This window comes from Hippopotamus amphibius, chromosome 6 (assembly GCF_030028045.1).
Source record: "Hippopotamus amphibius kiboko isolate mHipAmp2 chromosome 6, mHipAmp2.hap2, whole genome shotgun sequence".
Taxonomy (NCBI): Eukaryota; Metazoa; Chordata; class Mammalia; order Artiodactyla; family Hippopotamidae; genus Hippopotamus; species Hippopotamus amphibius.
Window position 1 is genome coordinate 40,384,473 of NC_080191.1, and position 23,792 is coordinate 40,408,264.

Consider the following 23,792-nt stretch of genomic DNA (forward strand, 5'->3'; position numbering starts at 1 on the left):
GCGGGGAAAAGTGACGGGAGCAGTGAGAGCCGGAACTGCCTGGCTAGCGAGGAACCCAGGAGCGGCCTGTCCGGCGGCGCTCTAGCCTCCGCGCGCTGTCTCTATGCTCCTCCGCGTCTCGTCTATTTATTGTCGCGGGGAAGCAGCGGCCGCCCTGTACCCGGAACAACAAAGCGCGAAAGACGGAGCCCGAACCTTGGGGGCTCCTAGCAACGGGCCGGGGCGGGAGTTCCATGGAGACTGGGGAGCGCGCCCGCCTCATCATCATCCTTGTCCTCCAGCTTATCCTTCGCGTCCGCCGCCACCGGCAGCAGCGCTGCCGCCGCGTCCTCTGCCGCCGCCCGCTCTTCCCACGGTAACCGGGTCGGCGACCCTGGGCGGGGGAGCGCGGGCGACAGGGCTGCCTGAGTGCCGGGTGCCCGGCGTCTTGGCGCGGGCCGGGCTTGTGCGGAGCCGGGGTGGTGTTGCGGCTGGGGTGTGCGGGGGCGGATGCCTGAGGGAGAGGCGCTCGGATGTGGGAAATTGGTCCCGGGGCTGAGGGAGGGTCCAGTTTTTAGGAGGACAAGGTGATATTTGGGGGTCTCATCGGGGATAACGGAGTGGGGGTGGGGCGTCACTGCCTGGGAGCGTTATTCAGCGGGGTGTGGGATAAGAAAAGAGGTATTTTATTTTTCCTGTTAGCCACCACTGGGAAAGCCAGGTTAGGGGAGATTCCCCGTCCTCTCTGTGGAGCCCTCACCCAGGGGAAGAGAAATCGTGCGAAGATGCTAGGGGTCCGTTGCTTCCCAGAAAACTTCCAGAAGCCTTTGCCGCGGTGGGAAGGCTCTCGAAAAGCATTTTCGTCGGTTCCTGTTTCTGGCAGTGCCAACAACCCCGCTTTTTGTCACTGGTAGTAGTATTAACCAAAATTAGACTTGATGAAGAAGGATCTGGAACTGAGGAAGATGAAATGGATGGTAGGTAGGGCTACACCGGGTTGAGAGTCCGGGATAAGCGCTTAATGATAGCCGGTAAGAGCTCTAAAAGTAAATTTAATTGGGAATGACGGTTTTTAAACTCTCTCCCTTCTGCTGAGATGTGCATCTGCGGGCTCTGTCAGTGTGCTCACTGCAATAGGATTGAGGCTGCAGCCAATCCACATCTGTGAGCTCTGTGACTGCATCTGTCACCTGCAGTTCCAGAACTACACTGGCAGTTAACCAGCGTAGCCTTGTGTATTTAGGGTTAAGAACAGTGCCTTAGAATTGACTCAAAGAAAGAAACCGAAACAAGCTTGGTGTGATTTTTGTGTGAAGAAATAATGACAGATTCCGTGGAGGCATTGGAAAAGAGAAACATGAGAAGGTTCAGCTCTTCTAGCATAATCTGCAGTCTCTTGGAAAGTTTGAGAAAATGGCAGTTCATTCAGATTGAGAAAGGACTTTTATCACTGTGTGACTTAAAGAATTATTCGCAGTTGATATGTTAAATACCAGTTTATGCTGTCTCTTTTAAGGCTTACATCTCTTAACTGTTTAATGGTTTTATGCTTTCCAAAACCATTCCAGGTCAGTAAACGAGGTTTTCTTTGGCGTGCTGAAATGGCCATATATGCATACTACAGTAATACTGTTTTTTGTCCAGTGGAAACAAAGCTCTTTATATAAAGTTGGAGATTAAAGATGAAAATAAAATCAATAAATAACAGAAGCAATGATGTCAACCACAGTTTCTGTTTATTCCTTACCTTTTTCGCTAAGTCTGGCTTGTCTTAAACAAAAAGGTTTCATCCTTGTCCTCCACCCCCTCTTTTCATACTCTGCCCTCAAAATCAGTCTCAGAAACTGTATCGATCTGCTGCTCTGTGCTCGTGATTGGTTGATGCCAGAAGACGGTTTTGACTTACGCATTTTCATGGAATTGAGGTGTAGCATCTCTTAAGGAATTTCATATATGTGCGAAGAGGTGGGCAGTTAGTTACCTTTAACAAAGATGGGAAGTATAAATCTTGGGAAACTTAAAATTACATTTTAAACCTTTTAAGAAGAAAAACCTAATATTGTCACCTTTAGGTTAGTGAATCAAGGACTTTTTCTTAATCTTTTCATGTAGCTGTACTTCTGTGAAGGTTGTGCTGGGGGATGACCACACTTGAGGCTGTTGGATGTTGAGGCCCAGGATTTTCTCAGTGCATGTGAGACTTAGTGAGTTCCCTCAGTCTCAGGGCTGCCATCACACTCATTTCATTTAGATCATATTTGCTGTTGTCTCTGTCCCTTACTCCTTCTTAAGGGAGGGAAGAATTTAAGCCCCAACTTCCACCTTTATTAAGAATCCCTGCTTTCCACGCTCTCTGCTCCAACACTCCCAACGTTTTGTGTTGTCTTAGCTCCTCTCCTTACTTAATCACGTCCCAGTCAAAAATGATTTTTATGCTATTTTATTATTTCTGTTTATTGTGGAGTTTTCAACAAACGACCTTGGCCTGTATATCCTTTTCATTAATGTTACTTTGTTGCATTTTCCTTCTGTATCCCTCCCCTTATATGGAGAATGGAGTGGTCATGTCAGATGTTCTGTATTCATTCTGAACCAACATCTGTTGATTTGTACCATACAACAGGTAAGATCCTTACACCGAGAATCAAGACTGTATTGAAATAAGGCATGTGAAAATATTTGAACTTTTAGGAATAAAAGGAGTTTCAGAAGTCCAAGTGGTAACACTCTAATTGGAGCTATAGTCACTTTTTTAAAGATAAAAAGAGTATCGTAGAGCCTGCTGTGTGTTTTTTTGGGTTTGTTTTTTTTTTTTTTTTTTTTTTTTGCCTGTGTTGGGTCTTTTTTGCTGTGCGCAGGCTTTCTTTTTAGTTGTGAGTGGGGGCTACTCTTCGTTGTGCGCGGGCTCCTCATTGCTGTGGCTTCTCTTGTTGCAGAGCACGGGCTCTAGGTGTGTGGGCTTCAGTAGTTACAGCACATGGGCTCAATAGTTGTGGCTCACGGGCTCTAAAGTGCAGGCTTAATAGTTGTGGTACATGGGCTTAGTTGCTCCGCAGCATGTGGGATCTTCCTGGAGCAGGGATCGAACCCGTGTCCCCTGCATTGGCAGGAGGATTCTCAACCACTGCACCACCTAGGAAGCCCATGCTGTGTGTTCTTAATTGAACCTTAGATTTTCATAATTTGTATTCTAAAAACCTTTTCTTAGCATACATCTTTTCTGATCATTTTGCATTTGAATACTTAACTGAAATTACACTTTGCCAAATTAGAGGGAACAATTTAAGTGAGTACCACATATTTTTCATGTGGAAAATTGTCATATCAAAATTTTTGTGGATGTATACATATATAGAATGTGCAGAGTTTGCTGTAAAGTACAATAAAAACATGCAGAATCTACTGCTGAATATTTTTGGATAGTGTTTTTCTTAGCATGGATGTGGCACCTTATTTAAAAATCAGCAAATATGGTATAATCTAGTTGAGTGGGTATTAGTGCTGTTTTTAGGTGAAGGAGGCCCATAATTACCTGGTGATTAATTTCTTTCTGTTGCATCATAGACCATGTGATGAATTATTATTGCTATGAAAAAATAGAGTTTAAGTTGATCGTAGAATTGATAGTAGAATGTTCCCACAATGGCTCAAAACCTATAGTGCTTTGAAAATTTAGCTGTATTGTGACATTTGAATTAGTAAAGATTTCCTGAAATTTACACTCATGTTTGTTGTCTGATGCTGCAGCAGGTGTAGAAAGCTGGATGAAAGGTATTTCTCTTAAGGTGCTTTTTGTGCACTTGTAGATAGCAGAGAAATGACATACATAGATACCAAAACATGACAAACACAAATTAGAATTTCAAATCTTTTATGACATACTGCCTGGTGCTATAGTTATTGGTGTATGGATTTCATGAGGCCTGCTAAATTAGAAGTTTCTTGGGGATCAGGTCTGTAAGTCACCATCATATTGTATGTTCATGTTGTGTCTGTGTATATTTTGATTAACACATTAATAAAAGGATATATATATATTTTTTATTTCTTGCATTTCAGGGACTTACCTAGTAGATGAGGGGAGCCTTTGGCATCTAATCTAATTAGGAATCTAATTCTTGATGCCTAAAATTAACTTTTTATACTGGCTGCCAATTCTAAGCAGCAAAATTTCTCAAACATGGTTAGGGCTTTTTTTTTTCTTTCTTTCTTTTTAACTAATTCAGATAATAAAAATCATTGTTTACGGCCTTGAGTTGATCCAGTATTTGCTCTTGTCACATAACTACCACTTTGGGTAATTTCAAAAGGGTGAAAGAATATATATGTATTTATCTGAGGTCTTTCCAGCCCACGTAGACAAATTTGATTTTTGTATTGTGACACGTTCAACCTTTTATTTGGAAGAAAAATGGAGTGTATATGTTTGTACAGTTGTAAAAAAGTAAGATTCCAGAAGTATGTCATTAGTGGAAAGGAATCAAGTCATATCAAAAATTGCACTCATCTTGTCTTATCTTGTGACTAAAGAGGGAAAAATTCACAGTTTGGTTTAAATGGCTTATTTTGTAATGGGAAGTATGCTGCTGGGGATCCCATTAAATGCTAAAAAAAACACAAGGTGAATTCTGGGATAGTTCAAATCAGCATTTATGTGGGGAGTCCATAATGACGCTGTTTAAAATTTGACCCAAAAAATGCAGTACAAAACTTTGGCTGGCGATTTTAACCATGCATTATTCATCCATCAAGGAAGAACACTGAAAATCCCATTGAATCGTAAGGACAGCTTTCTCAGGACCTATGTGGATGACTTGTGGTACTGTAATTGTGTTTACCATTATAGACTTCTGTCCATAAACCTTGATCCATGATATGCTTTTCTTTTTAACTTACTAGGTGAGAACTCACACCATTTTAAAAGAAGTCAAAATTTGTTTTTCTTAACTAAATGGTTCCAAAGAATCAGGCATTAACCTTTTTCCTTCTGATAAATTACAATTATTTTCATTGTAAAACCAGTTTTGATCAAAATAAATTAGGCTTTCTTGGGATTAGGGTTGGTATAGCACTTAAAAGTGTGGACTCTGGATACAGGCTGCCTGTGTTCAGCGTGGTGGCGATGCTGCTTGTTAGTGGTATGGCCTTGAGCAAGGTTTTTCACTGCCTTCATTCCCCAATTTCCTCATTTGCAAAATAAATAAGTACCACCTCATAGTGTTGCTGCGAGACATTAGTGTAAAGCACTTAGCACAGCGTTCTGCAGAGTTAGCTGAAAAGTACTAGCTGGTGCTTGTTGCAGTGGTATGAGGTGTAGAACATTAAAGGTGAACCATTAGACTACTTGAATGCTTTGTTTCTTTCTTTTGCAGGCTGTTAAAACATTGAAATTCTTTGTGATGCTGCCTATTGGACTCATCTCTGCTGTTAGGTCTTGGGAGGGGGAAGCACTTTTGTTTTAATTTTGAATTGTCACACAGACATCTGGTTATCACTTATGGCAGATGGACTCAGTAAAAAGAGACATCTCTGTTTCTTGGAAAAGGAAGGCCAACAAAGCCCGGTCTGGCACCATGATGCAGCTATTGAAATGCTATTTCCCTGTGGACTTGACTGCTTGTTTAGTTGTATGGTACTTCTGAATAAAAGGAATAGACCCCAATGGTTTCATTTAGCAGAATTAGTCTTTCTTTAGAAGACACTATTTTTTACTTGTATAACCTTAGTGATGGTAAACTTGAAACTTATTGGTGTCATTGTCAAGCCATTTAACTTGAGTTTTCTGTGTCACTATAAATGTGCTCTACATAGTAGCTTTCTTGTAATTTTAGAGGTAGCTGAAAGGATTGCTCTGCTCCAGTAATTCAACTGGCTCATGAATGACTGCACACTATTGCAGGATTATTTGTTTATGGTGAGGCTGACACCAAATACTGAGGCTGCCTAATCAGGGAATGACCTGATAATTACAGCTTTGTTTATTAGGCTGCTATTGAAATGGCTAACTTTTTAATGGTAAGTCCAAATGTTTTAGTTTAGTTGTATGGACCTTTGAAACTGTTGACTAGAGAATAAATATTTCTGCTTAAGTACAGGGAATCGCAAACTGTTCTTTCGTATTTTGGCTAATATCTAGGTCTTGGTTTTTAGTTGAAATAATACTTTTTATAGAACATAGAAGTTTATATAAAACATTAAAAGTATGTTTTGCTTGAAATATACAGGGCTATAAAGTTTTATAATTCTTTCTTCCATATTGTGCAGTTTTTATTTTAGTTGGGATTTTATAACCACACACCCTCAAGAAGATTGGCAAATATGCTTGTATTTAAAGGTGTGACTTTTGTTTTCCTGTTTGAAGAGAGTGACATCTAGTTGATATTGTTGATTTCATTGATAATTATGTTGGCCAGAATAGATGAGGTATTGATATAATATTGTTAACATAGTTCCTGTAGCTATCATGGATTCTGGATCTAAAAAAATATTGAGAAAAGCAAGGGAACAATCATGGCTATTTCATACACTTACTTGCATATGTATATATCCTTTAATTTTAGATATTTTGAGGGCTGTATTGGGAGATTTTTTGGATAACAGGTCTCCAAGGTGTCAATACTGTTGTCCAGAATAAAACCTGGGTGTTTTATTCTGTCTAACACATTGTTAATGTTTCCCTGGTATTCTTAACACCACCCTTTTTCAGGGACAGGTGTTGCCATCTTTCAGCTATGAAGATAATAAAACCAGTGTGTAACCCAAAAGCGCAAATCTGAAGATGGGCATTCGGTTTATGAGTATGGCCAGCACTTACAGACCCTGTTATTGTTAAGATTCATGATAAACCTGCAGCTTTTCTATTCTATTTCATTTGCCAGATACTTTTGTTGAGCCACAAAGCCTTTTTTCTTTCACCTGCTTGATGGCTACAGTGAGCATCTTGGGTATCTCCAGTTTCTTGTGTGCATGTGCAACCTAGTAAGGTTGTAATGAGCACCCGTTAATTGCTCATGGGTTGACCACATCCCAGGATGTGGCAATTTAAGGTGGTGGCAGGAGCCACAGCCTTGTTGAAGGCACCATCACCAGTCCATTAGAACTTCTCAGCACAAACTTGGTGTGCTCATCTTAAAGATCCACCAGACTTCTTAACTCAGTTCTCTCCTCTTTTTTGTTGGTGGGGTAGGACCTGAGGTAAGGGATGTGACATGGCTCAGCAGTTCACAACTGATAAAAAGCTCTATGAATAATATAGAGCTTTTTCATCATCTCAGCAGCATATTGCTAATATAAATTTTTAGAGAAAACCTTTGTCTGGCCAGTGATCTTGAAAATTCTGCTTCAAGGCATAGTGTAAACCTACTTGAATAATTGTTTAATTTGTCTGTACATTAAAAAACGTGTGCCTTTTAAGTTACTTTTCGTAGGCTTTTTGTTTGGGGCCTGGTAAATCGGAAGAGTTTCAAATGTCTGAAACTATATTCTTAACTTAATTTGTCTGTATTGTGTCTTCATTCTCACTTTGTAAAAAAAGGAATAATGGCTTTATTATGAAACCCTGTTTAAAGGGTGGTTGCTATGCTAAAGGTAGCTGACAGGGCAGCTAGTCTGTAACAGGCTCTCAGGGAATGAACTTAGGGTATGGATGAATTAGGACCCTTGGGACTGAAATGGAGAGTGTAGCTTAGGAAAGGGGAAAGGGAATATATACCAAAAGTGCTAAGGATCTGTATGTATGTCCTAATCAAAATTATTCTTTCCTTACATCAGAAATGTGTTATATTTCTGTATTTGTGAAAACTCGTGGAACATAGTTGCCCTTTAGGACTTGGGGGGTCTGAACTAAAACCAGTAATGACTTGTTATGAGCACTAAGTGGAACACACTAGAAATTAAAATAAGGAAATAATAGGATACTGTTGGAGAACTTGAGTAGTTCTTGAGGCTGCTAAGTAGAACTTGAGGCTACTAAGATTCTTATTGTTTTAGTGGAAAATATTTACTCTTTCCAATTATTCCCCAACCCCACAATTTTTTATATATATAAATTTATTTATTGGCTACATTGAGTCTTCATTGCTGCGCACAGCTTTCTCTAGTTCTGGCGTGCAGGGGCTGCTCTTCGTTGCGGTGCGCAGGCTTCTCATTGTGGTGGCTTCCTTGTTGCAGAGCATGGGCCTTGGCACATGGGCTTAAGTAGTTACAGTGCGTGGGCTCAGTAGTTGTAGCTCAAGGGCTCTAGAGAGCAGGCTCAGTAGTTGTGACACATGGGCTTAGTTACTCCATGGCATGTGGGATCTTCCCGGCCCAGGGATTGAACCCGTGTCCCCTGCATTGGCAGGTGGATTCTTAACCACTGCGCTACCAGGGAAGTCTCTCCCCCCCCCCCCCATTTTTTTAATTGAAGTATAGTTGATTTACAGTGTTGTGTTAATTTCTGCTGTATAGCAAAATGATTGTTATATATACATCCTTTTTAATATTCTTCTTTATTATGGTTTATCCCAGGACATTAAATATAGTTCCCTGTGCTATGCAATAGGACCTTGTTGTCCATCCATTCTGTATGTGATAGTTTGCATCTACTAACCCCAAACTCTCAGTCCGTCCCTCCCCAACCCCTTCCCCCCTAAGCAACCACTCAACCCCACAATTCTTTCTTTCAGTTGTCCTTACACATTTAATTCAACAACTATCCATTGAGTTGATGACCAAGTGCCAGCCACTAAGCCACATTCTAAAGACACACATTTATATTAAACCATTTTCTTTAAGGAGCTTGATGCCTACAATCTAGTAGACAGTTGTAATACATTCAGTACCTTTGCATTTGCTGTGCCCTTTGCTTGGGGTCTCTTTTCTTAGTGTTTCATATGACTTGCTCCTTCTTATCCTTCAAGATCTCATTTTAAGAATAATTTCTCATCTCCAAGGAAGTTGAGGCCTTCCTGGATCACTTCCTTTCTCTTTGTCATCTTGTTTCCTTTATAACATAGATCACATTCTCTAATTATTTTCATTGCTTGTCTTTTTATTGTCTGTTTTTTCCACTGGAATACAACTGCCATGAGGGTTCCTTACCTGACCCTTTTTTTCTGAGCTGTATTCCCAGCGTCCAGCCATAGTGCTTGGTTCACATCAGTTGCATGCTAATGAATGCAATTATGAGTAAGAGTTTGTTAGTTGAAGGAGTGGGGAAGGGGCTTCCTAGGCAGATATAAAATCAGGAAAGGGTCTGCTATTGCAAAAGGAATGGTAAAAAGTTTTGAAACTGTTAAGGTGTGTTGGAAGTGGAAGATTAGGTTACAGAAGGTAATTTGGAGACATGAAACTCACTGCATTCCAAGCTGTCCGTGTAAGAGAGCCAAGAGATGTTTCTTTAAGCAGGGGTGAGGCACAATTAGGAAGACATATCTCATAGCTTATTTGGTAGATGGACTAAATTGTGGAGACTGCAAGCAGAGAGTTCCACTAGAAGGCTGTAGCCTTAATGACACATGAAAGCCTAATATAAAACACTGATGCTTGGGATGCAGAAAAGAAGCTAGATGAGAAGTTAACTGGGTATAGGAGAAAAAGAAGAAATGAAGGATGATTCTGAAATTTCCGATTCAGGTTTGGGAGTGTTGGGTGGTGGCTGCATTAACTAAAATTAAGAATCTGGAGAGAGCAAGTATTTCTGAGGGGATTAATTATTAGTTTTAGACGTGTTGGTTTAACTTAATGAATATGCCTAACAGACAGGAATATATTTAAATCTCTGATAGGTCAGGATTGAAGTAAGAGCCATAAATTTATGGATAGCAATTGGAGCCTGGAAAGCTTAAATTAGAAAAGGATTTAAGGCAGTGGTTTATAACCTTCAAGGATCTTATACTCATTTGAGAATGTGAAGAAAACAATGGCCTCCTCACATATACATCCAAATCTGTGTGGATATGATCTCAAGGAGGTTTGCACGTCTGAACCAATTGTTGAGCTTTTCAAGGACTGGCATGGACTTCCCTGAAGAGTTTATGACTTAAGAGGCAGAGTAGTATTTGAGATGGAAGGAGAACCTAGGAAAGGTGCACAGAAGCCAAGGATAGATGATGGTGAGGAAGAATTGTTGGAATCAAGGGATCCCAGGGCTTTATGCCTGGGAGAGGTCCGTAAGAGGGAGTGTCAGCTGTGGTACTGGATTCAGCAGTGAGCATTTCATTTGTAACATTTCATCCCATGCAGAGGCAGTAGGCAGGTTGTGACAGTTTAATGCATGAATCCAAGTTAAGGAAACAATGCATGGGAAACAGTGCAGAAATTTTAATGGTCTCTGTGATAAACAGCCCTGATATGAGAATATAGCCCATTTTAAGGACCTACTGAAAGGGAAATTCCATTATTTTGTTGACCTGTTGTGGCGTTTCAGCCCAGTGGTTCTTAACTGACTGCCCCATTAGAAACAACTTGGAAATGTTTTTAAAATCAGGGCCCTACAAAGGTTAGTTAATATCTTTGGGGCTTGCGCCTCTTTATAGCTTTTATTTTGTTTGTTTTGTTTTGGCTTTTTCTTAAAAGTTAAGAACCAATGTTCCCATCAGAAAACCTCCTTATCACTTGTGTTGTATGTTCTGTGTTAGAATACTTTCTTTTACTTGTACTTTATTATCAATTATTCAGTTTACTGTTTTGCTAGTTTAAAATCAGTGCCCTTTAGTTCTTCTCCCAGACCTTAGTTTCCAATTTGAAAAATTTTATGACTTTCTTCTGATCTTCAGCCAAGTTCTACATATTTATCTGTTTTGAGTGATACAGCCCTCAATCGGTGAAGGATCTGCCCACTTCTCAGTAAAACAAGAAATTCTTAATGGTGTTTACATGTGGAAAGAGTATTCATTCTGCAGTCCTAATTGCTTTTATTTAAGTATGTTACATTTTTTTACTAAATAGTAAAAACTATTTTTTAACTAGAAAAGTTTGAACTCTGTACACTATTTTCCAAGTAGCTAATTTCACAATCTTACCCTCCTTTTTTTAAAATGACAGTCATACATGACCTAGACCTTAAACAGGTTGTCTTCATTAGAGCAAGACATTTTATATGAAAGGTAAACCTATAAAAGCACTTGAAAGGAAACTGTCAAAATAGGAAATTCCACCTGTGGTGTTTTCACCTTGTGGTGGTTTCTCTGGATTAAATTCTTGATGAGCTGTCAGCAATTGAAGTTTGAATCCTGCATTCACACTCTTGAAATAAAAATCAGAATACGGAAAAAATTGAACTTTATGCATGCCAACCTTGACACCAACCACAAGCTGAAAGAGGGTTTATTCAGTTTGTTAGCAACCTAATGAATTAATATTTTTACTTGCAAAGAAAATGATAATCTTAAAAAAAAAAAATTCTGCTGTGTGATTAGCATCAGCTTAATGGCTAGGTTAGTCTCACAACTTGTAGTTACTTATGGGTAACTTAGGACAAATATCAAGATTCTGTATAAAGAGATAAACTTTGTAGTTTTTTAAGTGATAGCTCATAATATGGGAAAATAGGGACGCATGGAAGACCTGCTGGGGAAACCTGAGGCCTTGCGCTTAAAATGAACATGATAAATTTACACTTTAAATGAGATGAACATGATGAACAGTTTTGTTGCAACATTCAGTTTTCCTGTTTTTGCAGGTACCCAGCTGAGTCCATGTAGGCAAAATGTCTGTTTCGTAGTTTGTAGTAGATTTGGTCAGACTCTCTCTTCTCCCTGTCCCTTCCTGTCTCCTCATCCTCCAGACTCCCCAAAAAACCCACACAATCAACAACTACTTTTTGTTTTGGTTTAAAATGGTTTTGTTGTTGTTAGTTTTTTGTTTCTTTTAAATTCCCTGTTAAATTTAGTTGTTTTTTTAAGTACTGATTTCATCTACCAGATACCTCAAAATTGTATTCTTTATTTTTACCCTTGCTTTTAGTCGTGAAGCAACATGATCTGTTTTTGTGTTCCAAAGCTGGAGAACCGCAATGAATAACTGGAAATCCTTTCCATTTTTGAACATTTCTCTATCTGTGGACGATGAAGAAAGGAGATAATAATAGTAACAATAAGAATAGCTAAATTTGAATGCTTACTGTGTTCAAGTACTATGCTAGATGCTCTGCATGAAATTTTAGTTTTCCCAACATTTGGCATTAGGTGCTGTTGTCTGCCTTATTTTACAGATGTGTACATTGAGGCATAAAAGTGTTAAATAACTTGCCAAGGTAACATGTCTGATAAGTGGTAGAGTCTGGATTTAACCCAAGTAATCTGCTCCAGAGTCTACGCTTTTAAAACCTGTGTTTGTGTGTGCATGTGTGGAGATATTGCTTTTTAATCATCTCAGGCTAACAGTTAACCTCTCACAGACACTTTATTGCATGTGTTTCATGCCTTGGGAACTATGCCAAGACTTGGGTACAAAAATAAGTAAGAATTGATCGTGTGTCGGAGGAGCTTGTTGTCTACCAAAGAGACGTAGAAATACACAGTTTCACTACAGTATGGGAAAGTGCTGTGCAGTAGTACGCCTAGCAGCATGGTCACGGGACTCTGAGCATCCATCATGGCAATGGATGCCCTGGCTCAGTCTTGGAGATCAGATGTCTTAGTTCCTTTGATTTCTTATTTTACCCATCATGGTTTTAATTACCTTCTGTTTGAGAGTTTCCAAGTTTTTGTCTCCAGTCTAGACCTAGGCCTGTCCTGAGCAGTGGACTCTTATCTGATTGTCTGTATCTCCTCTTGGATGTCTCACAAGTTCCATCAAGTCAGCATGTCCAAAGCAGAATCCTTACCCTCCTCCTTTTCCCATCTCCTCTTGCAAACGTCTTCTGCCTCCAGTATTCCTGTCCCAGTAGTTAGTATCTTAGACCACAAAACTGGAGTCCTTCTCCATCTCCCTTTTCCTCTTTCCCATATCAGTCACAAAGCTCTGTTCACTCTGTCTCCTAAAAATATCTCTCTTCAGTCTACTTCTTTCCATCTTCATCCACCCTGCTCCCACTACTGTCCTTTCTCACCAGGACCCGCTGCACTAGACCCTGAGTTTTCTGCCTGTTCTTACCTTGCAGTCCATTCTCCTGTTACAGAAATGGCAGTGATAGATTTTCATGAAAAGCAAATACATTATGTCATTTCTAGCTTCTCTTTAACCCACCATTATCTTGGGATAAACATGGAAATCCTTAACATGGCGTAGAAGGCATGATTTAACCCCTCCCTGCATCTCCAGCCTCGTGTCATGCCACTTTCCCTCTTCCCACTCTAGCCAGGCTGGCCCTTCTTGATGTCTGAACAGTTCACACTCCTCATTCACCTCAGAGCTGAGGACACCTGCTGTTCCTTCTGCCAAGTCTTGGTCACTGCTGGACCCTCATCCGCTGGAATGGGGCCTTATGCTTAGATTTCTGTTTCATTATTATAGAACTGATTGAATGAAGGTGATGCTGAGCTATATAACAAATAGGAATGAGCCAGGTGTAAAAATCGGGATTGATCATTTTTAGCAGAAGGAATAGCATAAGCAGGCAAAAGGTTGATACTTCTTTACATATGAGAACTTTTATAGGGACTTCCCTGGTGGCGCAGTGGTTAAGGTCTGCCTGCCGCTGGTTTGCAAGGCAGAAATAGAGACACAAATGTAGAGAACAAACATATGGACACCAAGTGGGGAAAGCGGGCCGGGGGGAGGGGGATTGGGAGATTGGCATTGCCATATATATATTACTAATAAGAAAAAAAAATAATATCAAATTGTACACTTTAAATATATGCAGTTTATTGTATGTCAGTTGTATCTCAATAAAAGTTCTTAAAGGAAAAAAAAAAAAAAATCCACCTGCCACCGCAGAGGACACAGGTTCAATCCCTGGTCCAGGAAGATCTCAAATGCCGTTGAGCAGCTAAGCCCTCAAGCCACAACTACCAAGCCTGCATGCTACAACTACTGAAGCCCGTGTGCCTAGGACCCGTGCTCCACAAGAGAAGCCACTGCAGTGAGAAGCCTGCGCACCACAGTAAAACGTAGCCCCCATTTGCCATAAGTAGAGAAAGTCCATGCGCAACAACGAAGACCCAACACAGCCAAAAATAAATAGATAGATAAATAAATAAATATAGTGTTTAAAAGAAGTTTTTTTTTTAAAAAAGAGCTTTTATAACTCATTAAGATATCTCAGAAGGAAAATGAACAAAGCATATGAGGCAATTAACCTAGAATAAATACAAGTATTAATATTTGAAAAGTTCACCTTCACTAGTATTCAGGGAAAATCAATTAATTCAGTATTGCTGTTTTTCTTGTCTCAGGTTGTCAAAGATTTTTTACAAAATCCTTTGTTGACTAAAAACAACAAGGGTATGCATATGATCTCAATCTCAGTCTTCTTTAATATGTACAGATAAATATATGGATTTAGCAGCCTCAAAACGTGCCTATATGAGCATAGAAAAACAACAGTATTTATCACTGTGGTGGGATTGTGGATGACTTTTTTTTCTTTAAGTATTTCTTATGTAATTAGAAAATGACATACAGTCTTTTAAAATCATGCATTAAGACTGTTTATTTGAAATACTAAGAAATCTATCCAAAATAAATTTTGCTTTTACATAATAAGGAATCTGTATGCTAGATTTCTCATCTTTGAATATGAATCCACAGATTTCAAGTTGTTTTCAGTAAAATATACTTTTTTCTCTTGTAATAATAGTACATTAGTTAATGTTAGCATTGACTAATGTGGCAATACTTTAATAGAGCATGTTATAATTTGTGAGGTGCTCATTAATCCCTCAAATCAATCATATGGTGGGTGAGTAAATAGTGTTGTTTGCAAATAAGGGGAGAACAGTTGAGTCATCCCCCTGTCGCATAGCATCCACTAGAGTCCAGATCTTAACATCCAAGTTTTCTTACTTTACAGATACATTTTAGTACATATTAAAATAGTAAAATTCTTAAGCAGGCTACCGTTTAAACATTATTAATATGGGATAAGTATTAGATTATGTATTCTTAAATTGCAAAATACATTTTTATACTGGAACTTTTCCTTTACAATGTGAACCATTGACTTTGTTCCTTAAGCACTCACTCAGAAAATCAGCATCATTTAAATCTTCTACCTTTTCGGCATCATTACAAATATTTTTATTGACTGAAAGATAAAATATATTCCTCTTTACTGTTTTTTTTTAGTAGATAGTTGCTGGCAACCCTCAGAGTTGATTAAAAAACAGCATCTTTCCCTGTAATAACCTATATGGGAAAAGAAGCTGAAAAAGAATAGATATATATAAAAACTAAACTAATTAAACAACAAACTAAATCACTTTGCTGTACACCTGAAACTAACACAACATTGTAAATCAACTATACTCCAATGTAAAATAAAAAAAAAAAGTACCTTTGTAACTCTCTTAATGTAGATTTTAAAAAATTTTAATAACCATTTTGATACCAGTCTTCAGAATTGGTATTTAGATTAAGTCAGAGATAGAAGGTGGAGACATACATAATGAAGATAGTTTAGCTTTCTATTTAACTTAATGTAATGATGGTTTTGTACATCAAATATTTTTGCATTTATTTAAGCATTTAACTAGTTTTATATGAGTGGTATACTATATAATCCTTTCTTCTGAAATCCTTTCCTTTGGAATACACAAGGGTTTTTGTGGCCAGGCATACTGTTAATAAAATTTTCTTCATATGGCTAGAACACAAAAATGCCAACACAAAGGACGGTTGGTATAAAGTATAAGCTGTTGGGCCATGCACAGAAATGTCCTCATGATGTGATGTCACCAGGCCAAACAAAGATTTTGCAGTTTGGTCATCTGCCTCTGCTGTTGCCCCTCAGTGCCTCTACCTTTTTCCCTTTACTGCCCATTTGAACACAAATGCTTGTTGAAAGGAAAGTGGGAAGTTCAGAATTGGGATGTTAACAAAACTCACATAATAGTTCTAGAATGAAAATTGAAATTTAGTATAAAATTTCTAAATTTGTCTGTAGTATGTCTTCATCTAGGATGTTGGACTCTTGGGATTTGAGAATTAGATGGGATCTTAGAAATCATCTAGTCACATCTTCCACCTAATAAAAGAATCATTCTATAACATTCCTAACATGGTTAATTACCTTGCCCTACCTCCCCCTTTTTTGGACAGTTACCTTCTGTGGAGTCTACTGCTTTGCAAGTATGCGCTTTTTGGTGTGGCTTTATGAGGTCTGCTTCCGTGCAACCTTATTTGGGTCTTTCAGTCTCCTTTTTATTCAGACATTTGAGAGCAACTGCCATCTTTCCTTTCTTGTGCTAAATGTCCTGAGACTTTCCTCACACTACTATTTTTATTTTTCATGCCATCCTACTTTCCTCTGGATATCTGAATATCAGTGCCCTCTTTAAATGATAAGGTCAGGATATTCTAGATGTTTCAGTAGTAAAGAGACTAGTAATTCCTTTGCTCTGAATACTCCTACATAACCTAATTTTTTTTTCTTTTTCTTTTTAAGTAATATAAATAAAACCCATGTTGTCTTGGTGTGACCTATTGTGAGGAATTTTTTTTTTCTTTTTAAACAGCTTTTATAAATTATTATGGAAATTTTTAGACAGAAATGCAGGGAGAGTAGTAAAATGAATACCCATGTATCCCATTGCCTAGGGTTAATCATTATTAAGAGATGAGGCAGTAGCATGGCATTTTTAGGTCTTAAAATAAAATTATACCTACTATCCAGATTCATTCTGTACCTCAGAATGGATTGTCCAAATTTGTTTGCTTCCTGTGGTAAGATTCCAGATATTGAGGGACTCATTTGAAACTTTATCCAAGTCTATTTGTTACTGAGTTCAGATAGTGAAAGATTCCTGTACCTTAAAGTAGATTATAGACATGGCATTTCCCCATTGAATATTTCAGTATGTATATCTAAAACATAAGCATAAATATCTACATGACCACTCTATTATTTCACCTAACAAAATTAACAGTACTTTCCTAATATCATCTATCATACTCAAATTTCCTCTTAAAACTGTTTTTTTCGAACCAGGAGCCAATCAAGGACCGTGATATTCAGATGTCTTATTCATTTTAATAAAAATGGGAGCTTTACATTTATTAGCATTAAATTTTATCTTATCACTGTGGCCCCATTGCATTAGCCTAGGGATCTGCAAACTTTTTCTTAAAGGACCAGGTAGTAACTATTTTAGGCTTATGGGTCATTTGGTCTTTATCACAGCTACTCAGCTCTGCATAGTCATTATGTAAACACCTGAGCATGGCTATGTTTCAGTAAGACATTTTTTTGTTTGTTTGTTTGTTTAGTACACAAATCAGGCCCTGGCCTATTGGTTGTAGTTTGCTGACCCCTGCCTAACTTGTTATGATCTCTGTTTTTCCCTATCTGTTAATGTGACTTTTCACAAGTTTTGTGTCAATTCATTAAGTCATACTATCTGGTTATGATATTCTACTACCAATGAATCCATTAAACAGTAATAGCTACCATTTAGGAAACACATGCTGTATGCTGTATGCTTGACATACATAATCATATTTAATCCTTAAAAGCACCCAGGGAGATGCAGTGATATCACCAATTTTCATAAGAGAAAATTAAGACTTAGAGAGAGGTTAGGTGACTTAACCCAGTGTCACATACCTAAATGTAAACATTAGGTCGGCATCCCCTTTTGTTAAGGTTTATGCTGTACTATTAAGCAGATGTGAAAGAAGATCCTCTTTCTAAAAGGCAAAATACTAGCTTTTCTCCATCTTAGTCACAGGCATGTGCTGAGAGACGATCAAGTAATCTGTTGGAATCAGGAACACAAAATGTCTCTTTCCTGGGCTGCTATTTTGTGAGCTTTATAAAGAATACGAGATTAGTTTCAATGGCATGTCTTATTTGTAGAAGAATGATCTCTAGGACACCACCTGGGTTCACACTGTGTCTACAGTTGGACTATACCCAGTCTTTCGCTCCTTCTGCCATTTCTCAAATCATGGACAGTAGTTCTGTGGTTAAACCTTTGAGGACCTACCCACAGTATCCTCTGATGCAACTTGAGTACACTTAAATATAGCTAGAATCTAATTTTCTGTATTCTCAGGTCTATTTTATTCTTTTGGCTTTTAGTTAGATTTTAGGGCTATTTTTGCTTTGTTTTTATAACAGTGTTTATTGTGCCCTTTCAGTTTAAAATACCTTTCCTGGTATGGAAAATTTTTAATGTAGTAGTCTCAGATGTAATTTGTCTTAAAAACCAGGAGGTGGCAATGTTTTCCAGGTGATGCTTTAAGGTTGCAGTTGGACTACCACTACCTAACTTGTCCATAAAAATCAGTGAGCAGGGAAGAAGCTGCTTCAATAGTGCATTTTAATACAATGCTAGAAATACGTTATTTCCTGAAGTAGGACAGGTTCAGTTTTCAACTTTGCTTTTTATTAGAAGGAAATATTTGACAAATTCATATTAGGCATTTACTTGAGAAACAGGATGAAATACTTTATTAAACCATGTCTTAATATGAGGCCTTGGGCAGCGGGGAAATTAGCAAAGTCACTCTGTTGCCAATTCTCTGAACAGAATAGTTGTTAACATTTTGGCATTTTTAGTACATACATAGATATATAAACCAAAATAAACTCTATCATTTTGTTTCATAGTGTGAACCTCTGTCTACATCCTTGTAGTTGTAATTTATAAAGTCTGTTCAGTAGTCTGTTATATGAGACTGTGCTGTACTTTACTTAATCAGTCCCATCTAGATGGTCACGTAGGTTTCTGTTAACAGAATTGCAGTGTATAGTCTTATTTATATTTTGCTCAGTTGATAAATTTCTCAAGATGCATTCTTAATGGTTGACTGCAATTCATCATATATACGTATTTTTAATTATTTGAATACACACTGCCAGGTTACCTCCTATAGAAATTTTTATTCCAAATTATATGAGGATGCTGGTTTATTTACATCTTCATCAGCAGTGTTTGGTATTTACCAGGATGAGTAGTGGTATCTCATTCTTTTAAGTTGGCACTTCCTCATTACTAGTGAATTTAAAAACTACACATGTCTAAAGGCAAAGAATTTCTAAATAAATAACTAGTCTAAGAAAAATAATAATGGAAATGTAAATATTGTTAGAATCAAGGGATAATGAAAACATTATATATCCCACTTCAGGCGTACCAAAAGCACTTGGTTATAATCGCCTTAAATGTTCATTCAGGAAAAAAGAAAAAGTTCAAAAGTGAAGTATTAAGCATCCAACTTACTTTCTGATATAAAAAATTAGGAAAAGAATAGATCTGTAGAAGGAAGGAAATGATGAACGTAAGACAAAAAATTTAATAAAGAGGATCAACCAACTGCCAATAGTTTGTCCTTTGAAGAAACAAAAAATAGAAAAACTTTTCAGCAAGATTGATGTTAGATAAAAAAACCAGGGATAAGTGATACTATGATGAAAAAGAGAAGTAAGTATACTAAAGTTGAGTTTTTAAAATTTGTAAGAAAACCATGAAAAATTGTATGCCATAAAATTTTAAATTTTAGAAGAAATGGAAATTTTCCCTAGAAAATTTATTTAGGAAAAATGATTAAAGAAGAAATAGAAGACATCAGGTGTCTTAAAACTCTTAAATTGAATTAATCTTTTAAAATCCACCAAGGAAACAAGAAACAGGTCCAGACAATTTTCAGATAAGATCTTCTAAACTGTTTTCCAGAGAATTTTTTTAAAAAAGAATAAACCAACCTAACTTGTCTAATATGTCTAGTATCACCTTGGTACTCAAGCCAGATAAAGACAGTCCAAGAAAGGAATATTATAGGCAAATTCTATTTGCAAACGTATACATATCAATCCTAAATGAAATATTAGCAAACCAAATCCATCAGTGTATTTTTTTTAAAAAACATGATTTACTAGGTTCAAGGATTTAATATATATGTCATAACTTTAAGAGGAATATATGAGAATGATAAAACACCAATTCAGCGAAAGTAGAGATTTTCTCCAGAGGGAAGGGATGAGGATGTAATTTGGAAGAAGTGCATGAGGAGACATCAGTTGTATTGTAAATTTTATTTTTTAAGCTGTGTAGTAGGTACATAGATATTCGTTTTTGCCATTTATGTACCTTAAGTATTTCATGCTATAGTGTTGGCAGGCTTAACAGCTTTGTAGGTGTAAATGCCACTTTAAAATACTATTCTTTTTTGTGGAATTGCTTAAACACATTTCCCTTTGAACTATACAAATGAATTTAAAAATTTTTATATGTAAAATCATAAAATATAGGAAAGTGTACTACATATTCATTTTCATGGATATTATATTAAGGGGCATGTAGAGAAGAAAATGACTCAGCTCTCCTTCATTTATATGAAAATGAATGGCTTTGGAAGTAGTTTCAGGCTTTTAGTCTTTTAAAAATTTTTCCATGGTTAGTATTAAAAGAAATAGTTTGGAATTCTAGGTAGTTGAGAAATTTAATATAGACTGCAGATTGAAATGTTGAATTTTCTAGCATTCATTCACCAAATAGTAGTAGCACATTTATTATGTGCCAGATATGGTGCTGAACCATGGGTGTATATAGACATTTAAGGTGTGGTCTTTGACTTTAGAATTTAGTAGGTGAAATAAATGATCCAGATGTTTAACTGTAGGTACCATGATAGTTACAAGGAATTTGGAATATTTCTTCCCTAATGGGAATCAGTTGTCCCCATCTTCTTTATAGTAGTGTGTGTGTGTGTGTGTGTGTGTTTAAACTGTTTAAAAAGTTATGTGTGTGTATTTTTAGGAATAAGCTAAGCTTTTTGAGCTACTTTAAGAAGTAATCAATTTATCCCTCTTTAATGCTGAGAATAAAGTTTACTCAGGTAGACTTTTTTACCCATTGATAAATGATTTAGCTTCACTCAGAATTGAAAGGTATATGATAGGCTGTCAGAAATTAAGATTTGTCTCTTTAACCAGATTGCCATTTGAATTATCCTATTTAAGTGATATGAAACGCTTTAGCTTTAAGAAGTAAATCTTTGTTAATATTCAGTACTACTCTTGTCTTACAAGATGGCAACATGTCTTACATGTTGGCAAATGGGCTTTTTTTTTAGTATTGCTTGAAAAATGTGGAGTCTTTCATGTAGTATGCTTTGCCTCTTTTTTTTTTTCTTCAGTACTGACTTCTTCATATTTTATCCTTGATTTAAAACCTATTAAAGTAATGGTATATCTTCTGAGACTGTTTGCCAGGTTACTCATTTAAAATGTGAATATTCCTAACTTACAATAATGACCCATGACTTCAGTTTTAGAATTTGAGTTGCTGATGTATAGAAGCAATCATCAATTTTGAATTAATTTCAAGGCTTCTTTGCATTCTCAAAGATTTGCTTTGCCTCTTCTTTCTTGACTTGTCTTTTTTAATTAGTTTAATGAATTAATTTATTTATTGGCTGCATTGGGTCTTCATTGCTGCGCACGGGCTTTCTCTAGTTGCAGAGAGCAGGGGCTACTCTTTGTTGCGGTGCGCAGGCTTCTTGCTGCAGTGGCTTCTCTTGTTGTGGAGCTCGGGCTCTAGGCACGCGGGCTTCAGTAGTTGTGCCACCTGGTCTCAATAGTTGTGGCTCACGGGCTTATTACTCATCGTCATGTGGGATCTTCCCAGACCAGGGCTCAAACCTGCGTCCCCTGCATTGATTGGCAGGCAGATTCTTAACCACTGCGCCACCAGGGAAGCCCTCTTGACCTATTTTTTACCTTATATGTTATCCTTGTATTCTCTCCCAGACAGTTCAGCAGTTTAATACTCAGAGTAGTAGATCTGAGTTGATTTGTTTTAGTCTATTTGATGTAAAAAGTCTATGTGAAATGGTAAATTTGACATAGTTTCTTCATATGGAATTTCTCTGTTAAGTAGTGCTTTTTGTGGCCTCTTATCATGGGATATGTATCAGTCAGGATTAGGTTGGCTGCATGTAACTAAAGTCTATCAAGGGGGCTTAAGATAGAAATTGATTTTTTTTTTCTCACATTTGTAAACTCTAGAATTAGAAAGTGCAGGGCTAGTAAGGAGTTTCACATCATCAAGGACTCGGGCTGCTTCTGTGCTACTCTTCTTCCATATTCATCTCATAATCTCATGACCCCAAATGGCTTCTTGAGTGAGCTCCAGCTCTCACGTCCAGACTCCATGCAGCAAGAATGAAGAAGAGCAGAGAGGCAAGAGAATCTTCGCTGATTAATTTGGTCCCTCTAAGCAGAGTTCTCAAAAGACGCGAAACCATTTCATTTTACATTTCTTTGACCAGTACAGAGTTATGTGGCCTCTCGGCTGTATCTGTTGCCAAGGAGGCTAAAATGTATAGAATTTTTTTTCTGCCATAATATAGCCAGCTAAGCATCTGGGTTCTGTTCATTGTGAAGAAAGGGTGGAATAGGTGTTGCGGTGAGCAGCCAGGAGCCTCTACCTCACAGTTATTTCCCAGTTTTAATAGGAAAATAGCAGGTCATGATGTAATCACGGGAAGTGATGCTAAGAAATCTCTGCTCTGCCTGTGGATTTGAACGTATTTTTATCACTGATCACTGTTACTTTTGTGTTATTATTTTCCAAGTATATGTGGTAATGTATTTTTCATACATTTTATGTAATTCCCATGACACTGTCTGGTAGGCACTGTCCATTCCATGTCACAGGTGAGAAAATCAAGACACAGATAGATTGCATAACTGGCGTTAAGTCCTCAGAACTAGTTGGTGGTGAGTCGAACATTGAGTCTCCACTTAAGATGACCAGTAATAACTGCTTCTGTCCTCTGCTTATTAATCTGTCCAGCTATATATCTATCCCTCAGGCCCCACTGCCACCTCTGTCCCACCTTTTGTACATAAGAATCATTTGAGATTGCTCAAACTTGCACAAAGAACAGAAAAACAAAAAGATAAGCAGGTTGAAGAGAATGTAAGAGTGAGAAAATAGAATGAGGTTGGGGTTCAAGTGATACACAGAGTTCAATGCTGTATGATCCTATAGAGATGCTAAAAGTCTCTGTCTGACTTCTCATTGTGCCCTATCAGAAACTAAAAGGCAGAAAAACAAGATTGAACTTTTTTAATTTGGACTCTTGGCTTCATTTTTTTAATCATATAATAATTTGAATCCTTATAAAGAATACTAATTGTTTTTCATATTGTGGCTTCGAGGAATCGTGAAGATAATTATAATAGTATTGTTACTATTTTCTGATTCTTTTCTTTGTGGGGTAGGTAAGCTGAATTACCATTACTTACTTTTTAAGTTGTGGAAACTTAGTCAAAGAGAAAGTATTTTAGCTGGATATGGATCGTGTGCTTAGTAAAAACTAGGGCTCATTTTTGTTTGTTTTTAGAAATACTCATCATAGTTTTGAGAAGATATATATTTTGGAAGATTGGAATCTTGATAAAAATGGTATTGTGCTAAGTAACTGTTTGTTAGAGCTCCCCTGTATACACACAGGTTTGTGAACTCCTTCAGGACAAAAGACCTCACCTTATTCCTTTTTTCCTCCAGTATCCTTAGTGTATAGAGATGTTCAGTAAGTGAATAATGAATGAATGACTAGTAAAAGAGAAAAGTTTGTTAATAAATGTCATAATTAATATTGCTGCCTCTTTAAACTTAAGTCAGTGGCTCTACCTGAAGTAGAAGAAAAATAGGTCATTCTTTTTATAGCCCTTGCAAGTTGTATGGGGTGGATTATGGTACCATTAATGGTTGGAC

At 37.5% G+C, this 23,792-nt stretch overlaps 1 protein-coding gene across 1 annotated transcript in view; it reads left to right on the plus strand.

Annotated features, from left to right (window-relative positions):
* The first annotated feature begins 218 nt into the window (after positions 1-218).
* The window catches only part of TBPL1 (TATA-box binding protein like 1), a 30,924-nt gene continuing 7,350 nt past the window's right edge, over positions 219-23,792 (plus strand). Inside the window, exon 1 of the mRNA XM_057739165.1 lies at positions 219-355. The gene's annotated coding sequence lies outside the window, so the exon portion shown is untranslated. The remainder of the gene's footprint in view (positions 356-23,792) is intronic.